Raw genomic sequence first — 7,211 nt, 5'->3', positions numbered from 1 at the left:
ATGAAATGTTATACTAACTTTACAGATGAAGAAAGTGAAATGTGGAGAGGTTAAGTACCTTTTCCAAGGTCACACAGCTAGGAAGTGCCAGAGTCCTTGAGCGAACTTGTCATGATTCAGTTTCAGAACTGTGTGTTTTGGTATTCTCCATTCTGTTTCCACAGTAAAAAATCCCTCCCTTCAAAAATTAAATCACATTTGTAAAATGATATAAATCTCACATATATTTTTAAAATTCCTATTACATTTTAAGTAGTGTTGAAGAGCAGAATTGGTGAAATTTTTATGTGCCTCAAGGTGATGTTTCCCCCAAAACAAATCAATCTCCTTCTGTTCTTTTGGGTGTTGATGTTTTTGTCCATGCTATACACTGAAGGGCAAAAATGTTGTCTAATTTATCTTTATATTCCCATGGCCATAGTTACATGGCACTTTGCATGTAACTATTGGTCAATCACTATTTCTTTATCAGACTGAACTGAATTAAAGGGAAGGATTTCTTTTGAAAAATTAATATTTTGTGAAAAATTTTAAATATGTGTCACCATGGTTTATGTAAAACCATGGGAATTCCTGAATGTATAAGTATACTGTTTTTTATTACTAAGTCTTTATCCTGGAAAAGACTTCATCTTTTTTGTCAAGTGTTACTTACTCTATTAATTCACCTATTTGCATAACTTAATTGTTCTTTCTTCCTTTTTATAATAGCAACTGGTGAACATGGAAAAATAATAATAGAAAATAGAAAAAGATAAGTTTCAATGCAATCCTAAAGTGCAGTTTAAATTTGGGGTATTTTCTCATTCTAGGCACCCTTCCCTGAGAACTGTGCGTTACCCTCAGCCACCTTCAAGGATGCCTTCCCAAGAGTGAAAGTGTAGTACCTGCCTTTCCAAATATTGGTCCTTAAACCCAAGAGATCCTGCTTTACCCTTGGGCCTGGGTTCATTGATTTATCCCTATATGTCTCCATACATGTTGTTTTTCCTAGAGCTCATTTGACTGGGCTTTTCTTCCTTGAAAATAATAACTGTTGGTTGAGACAACAGAAATTTATTCTCAGTAGTAAGCAGTGGCTTTAGCACGTAAGCATTAAGGAACATGATCTGATTTTCTGTATCAAATAAATTATTTTATTGTGTCAGGCTAATTAATTCTATTTTTAAAGACTATCATTTTTAGAGTAGTTTTATGTTCACAGCAAAATGGAGAGGAAAGTACAGGGAATTCCACATATTGCCAGCCCCACACATAAATACTCTCTTCCACGAGCAGCCCCACCAGAATGGCATGTGTACCACCATTGATAAACCTACACTAACACATCATAATTATCCAAAGTCCAGAGTTTGTTAAAATTCACTCTTGGTGCTTCCCATTCTGTGGATTTGGACAAATGGATAACATGTATCCATCATTATATTATTGCACAGAATATTTGCATTGTCCTAAAACTCCTCTATGTGCCACCTACTTTAGCCTTCCCTCACTCCAAATTCGTGGAAACGACTGATCTTTTTCCTTTCACCATAGTTTTGCCTTTTAAAGGTTGCCATATAGTTGAAATCATATACTACGCAGGCTTTTCAGATTATCTTCTTTCACTTCGGAATATGGCCTTAAGTTTCCTCCATGTCTTTTCATGGCTGATAGCTCATTTCTACTGTTAGCACTAGATAAAAAGGATTCTCTTATCTGGATGTACCACAGTTTATTTATCCACTTGCTTACTGGAAGACATCTTAATTACTTCCAAGTTTTGGAAATTTTTAAGAAGGCTGATAGAAACATTAGTATGCAGTTGTTTTATGTGGACAGAAGTTTTCAAATCCTTTGGGAGTTGAAATGCAGCAGCATTACTGGATCAAAACCACAAAACTGTCTTCCAAAGTGGCTGTACCATTTTGAATTCCTGCTAGTAGTGAGTGAGAGTTTCTGTTGTTCCATTCCCTCACTAGCATTAGGCATTATCAGTGTTGCAGAATTTAGCCATTCCAATGGGTGTGTGGTGGTATCTCCTTGTTTTAATTTGCACTTCACTGATGACATATGACGTAGAACAGGGGTCCCCAAACTTTTTACACAGGGGGCCGGTTCACTGTCCCTCAGACCGTTGGAGGGCCGGACTATAAAAAAAACTATGAACAAATCCCTAGGCACACTGCACATATCTTATTTTAAAATAAAAAAACAAAATGGGAACAAATACAATATTTAAAATAAAGAACAAGTAAATTGAAATCAACAAACTGACCAGTATTTCAATGAGAACTATGGGTTTGCTTTTGGCTAATGAGATGGTCAATGGGCTCCTCTCAATGACCACCAATGAAAGAGGTGCTTCTTCCAGAAGTGTGGCGGGGGCCAGATAAATGGCCTCAGGGGGCCGCATGCGGCCCCGCGGGCCATAGTTTGGGGACCCCTGACGTAGAACATCTTTGCATACGCTTTTCTACCATTGGTGTATCTCCTTTGGTGTAGTGCCTGTTAAGTTTTTTGGCCCTTTTTAAAATCAGGTTGTATGTTGCCTATTGTTGAGTTTTTAAGAAGTTTTATTTTTGTATTTTTTGAATAACAGTTCTTGATTTGTCTTTTGCAGACTGTGGTTTGTCTTCTCCTCTTGAAATTGCTTTTCACAGAGCGAAAGTAATTAACTTTAATCAAGTCCAGTCTATCAATTACCTCTTTCATATAGACCACGTCTTTGTTGTATCTAAGAAGTCATAGACATACCTAAGGACATCTAAATTTTCTACTGCTATCTTGTAGAAGTTTTATATTTAGGTCTGTGAAAGATTTAATTTTTATGAAGGATATAAGGCATTCTCTGGATTCATATTTTTGTTTTTGTTTTTGGGTTTTTTTTTGCATATGAATGTACAATTGTTTTACCATCATTTGTTGAAGAGACTACCTTGGTGCCATCATATTCCTTTTTTTTTTCCTTGGTTAAAAGATCAGTTGACTATGTTTATGGGATCTCTTTCTGGGATTTTATTGTCCCACGTATTCTTTTTGGTCCATTCTTTTACTAATACCACATTTTCTTGATTACTGTAGTTTCTTAGTAAATCTATAACCATTTAACCATTATAACCATTTAAAAACCCTTCTTTCCCCATACATGTATGGTTTCATTTGGGGACTCTCATTTCTATGTCATTGATCTATATTTTTATTCTTAGACCAGTATAACAATATTTTGATTACTGTAGCTCCGTGATATATTTTGAAATGAAGAAACAAGAATCCACAAATTTTGTTCAAAATTTTTTATTAATTTTTTTTTTTTTGGCTATTCAGGATTTCTTGAAGTTCCATGTGAATTTTAGGATGTACTTGTCGATTTCTGGGGAAAAAACAGTGAAAAGGTGGTTGGGATTTTGATAAAGATTGCATTAAATTTGTAGATCAATTTGCACAGTATTGTTATATTAAGAGTCCAAGTCTTCCAATAAAAATAATATTTCATTTTATTTAGGTCTTCTTTAATTACTTTCAACAACATTTTACATTTTTGCACCACCAAAACTTACAAACCCTTGGTTAAACTTATTTCTAAGGATTCTATTCTTTCAGATGCTATTGTAAATGGAATTGTTTTGTTAATTCCATATTCAGGTTGTTAATTGCTAGTGTATAGAAATACAACTAATTTTTTCATATTAACCTTATATCCAGCAGCTTTGCAGAACTCAGTATTAACTCTAGCACTTTTTCTGAGTGTGGAGTCTTTGGAGTTTTCTATATTTAAGTTTGTGTCATCTGTCTGAGGTTGTTTTACTTCTTCCTATTTAATTTGGATACCTCTTATTTTCTTTTCTTGCCTAATTCAATAGAACTTCCTGTACAATGTTGAATAGAATAAGTGGGCCTCCTCACCATTAAGAATAATGTTACATATGAACTTTCATAAATGGGAAAATTTCATTCTATTTCTAGTTTGTTGAGGATTTTACAATAAAATATTTTGGATTTTGTCAAACTTTTTTTCTACATGTGTGTTGACATGATCATGGGTGGTGTTTCCCCTTTTATCCTATAACTAGGGTATATTACAATGATTGATCAATCTTATATTCCTGGGATAAACACAATTTGTCCATGGTATATATTACCTTTAATATAATCACTGGATTCAGTTTGTAATATTTTGTTGAAAATTGTTGTATCTACATTTATAAGAGATATGGGCTTGTCATTTTCTTTCTTGTGATATCTTTGTGTGGCTTTGATATCAGAGTAACACCAACCTTTTAGAGGAATTCTGGGTTTGATTTCAGTTTTATAAGACACTAACTCTTTGAACATGAGGTAGTCACTTAATAACAATGCTTTAGACTTACCTCTGAATAATAACTCTGTACAACTTTTTGTGAGGGCTAAATGAAATTATTATGTATATTTTGTAAACTGCCAATCACAGTATTTATTGGTCTCAGTGTTAAGAATAATGGCAGCCAGTAGATAGATAGAATTACAAACCTATGTACCTTAACAAGAATCATGACACTTAATTTTTTCTGGTCTTAATCAGAATCATTCTAGGTGTGTTACAACAACTACATTAATAACATTAATATAACGACTGGGTAGGGCAAAAGTAGGTTTATAGTTGTTTGTATAGAAAATAATACAATTGCCTTGGTTGGTGGCTCAGTGCATAGAGTATCAGCCAGTGTATGGATGTCCTGGGTTCAATTCCTGGTCAGAGCACACAGGAGAAGGGACTACCTGCTTCTCACCCCCCTTTCTCTCCCTTTTCTCTCCCTCTTCCCTTCCTGCAGCCAGTGGCTCAATTGATTTGAGCATGGCCCCAGGCACTGAGGATAGCTTGGTTGGTCTGAGCACATCAGCCTCAGGTACTTAAAATAGCTCAGTAATTGAGCATCGGCCCTAGATGGGATTGCCAGGTGGATCCTGGTTGGAGTGCATGTAGAAGTCTGCCTCACTATCTCCCCTCCTCTCACACATACAATAATAATAATAATAATAATAAAAAAAAAATAATAATAATACAAGAATAAAATCTGTTTTGCATACTCAGAATTGTAAACCTACTTTTGTCACACCCTGTGTAATGATATAGCAATATTAATATATTACTAATACTATTAAGTACATACTGCCCCAAGACCTTGGCATATATTATTTCATCCTCATAACACCATGATGAAGGTGCTATTACCTTCCCTCATTTTCTAAGGATGATACCTGAAGATTGGATAACTGTTCCAAGATCACACAGGTCAAAAGCCATGGAAACTCAGTTAAGTCTGTGCCAGAATTATACCCATAAAGTTTGTCATTTTAACTCTTGTGTTAATGTAAATTAGAATAAATTTTATTCAAATATTATTCTAAAACTTTATGTATTTCCTGAAATAACCAATGGATTTAAATTAAAATAAAACTAAGTCAATCTTATATTCCTATCACCTTGAAAATCAACTTCTTTAAAAACTTTTTTCAATACAGCCAGAATGAATTAACATTATGCATGTTGAAAAAAGACTAACTACCACCCTCGCACACTCCTGCAATGAACAGTGTTTAGGCCTTGGCTATTCAGACAAGTGCTCCTGAAATAAAACACTATGAGTGTATAGAAAACATTTAATGGCTGAATTATCTTCTCCTAAAGATAACAAAGCCATAATCTAATTATATCTAGATCTCTGTTACATCTACCGGGTGCGAGAACAAACGTTGGGGACTTTCAGGAGTTTAGATCTTACTTTATTGGCCAAGTTCAACCTGCGCAGGGGCAAACTCTCAAGGTGTCCGGAGACACCGTACTCACAGGGGGCTGCAAACGAGAGTCGCGCCTGGCGCTTACAACTAGGTCCCTATATATCCTAAGTGAGCAAGCATTATACAGAAGCAGACGTGGCAGTTAGCTATTTGCTAGGAAGGTCACGCGCAGCATAGCAACAGGGGAAGGGTTTAGCTTAGTGTAGAATTTCAAACGTAAGCTTTCTGGAAGTGACCAGGGGAGGGTCTCAGCTAGGCGGTGGCCCCATACTGGGTTTTTTGTTCTGCTTTTCTCCTTGCAGCACTTCCTCATTCCTGGTTTCTTTTTCTAAGCATTTGCCTGGGGCCCATCAATCGCCAGTAATAATGTGAATTAGAGTTGATTTAGACATCCTTGACTGGTTTTTGTGCTAACATGTAAAGCCTTATCTAAATACAAATGTGGCAATCAAAAGAAACTCAGAATTCTAAAATATTTCTGTTCTTTTTTTTTTAAGTAAGAGGAGGGAGATAGTGAGACAAACTTCCACATGTGCCACAACCAAGATCCACCTGGCAATCTCTGTCTTGGGCTGATGCCTGAATCAACCAAACTATTCTCAGCACCTGAGGCTGATGACCTTTGGACCAACAGAGCTATCTTCAGTGCCTGAGGCCAACACTCAAACCAATCAAGCCATTGGCTGCAAGAGGGGAAGAGAGAGAGAAACAGGAGAGGGAAGGGGAGAGAAAATGGTTGCTTCTCTTGTGTGCCCTGACCAGAGATAGAACCTGGTATGTCCATATACCTATGTAATACTCTATCCACTGAGCCAACCAGCCAGGGCCAAATATTTCTGTTCTTTAACTGTTTTTTTTTAAATTGGGTATTTCACATAAAATTAGGAACCAGACATTAAAATTTAATAGAGACAAATCAGTAAAATAAAAGAAAAACAAATATGCCTGGCAGAAAACCACAGATTGGTTTAATCCATTTAAATATCATATATGGCATTAGATGTATGTGGTCAATGTGTTACCAGCAGAATACAAGTGAGTTTACTTATTCTTTTCCAAAGTGAGTTAACAGGTATGTTTTGGGGTTGCACCTGCACATTGACATCAACTAGAGTAAGACATCATGACTGGTAATGTTTCTTACTGCCTCTCTAAAAGGCAAGGTCCTTAATAGATTATAATCACTATTTCTTATTATTTTTTATGAAAGACAGTGCTCAGAATTAAGACATTTAAAGTTTAGAAAGGTGCAGCGTTAAAGTATTCTAACTGTATTAAATGTTCTAAATGACTTCTGGTTAGAAGTCTTGAGAGCCAAATGCACTTGTTTAAATAATATATTCCAAACAATTTCTGAAAATATGCACATTTTATACAGATATATATAATTAAAAATTAATAGAGATTCAGAACAGATAAATACCTTTTCCTCTTAGAATATATTTTAAACCTTT

The sequence above is a fragment of the Saccopteryx bilineata genome, chromosome 1 (genome assembly GCF_036850765.1).
Source record: "Saccopteryx bilineata isolate mSacBil1 chromosome 1, mSacBil1_pri_phased_curated, whole genome shotgun sequence".
In the NCBI taxonomy this organism is placed as follows: domain Eukaryota; kingdom Metazoa; phylum Chordata; class Mammalia; order Chiroptera; family Emballonuridae; genus Saccopteryx; species Saccopteryx bilineata.
The sequence above is the reverse complement of the archived record's forward strand: the minus strand, read 5'-3'. Positions refer to the sequence as shown.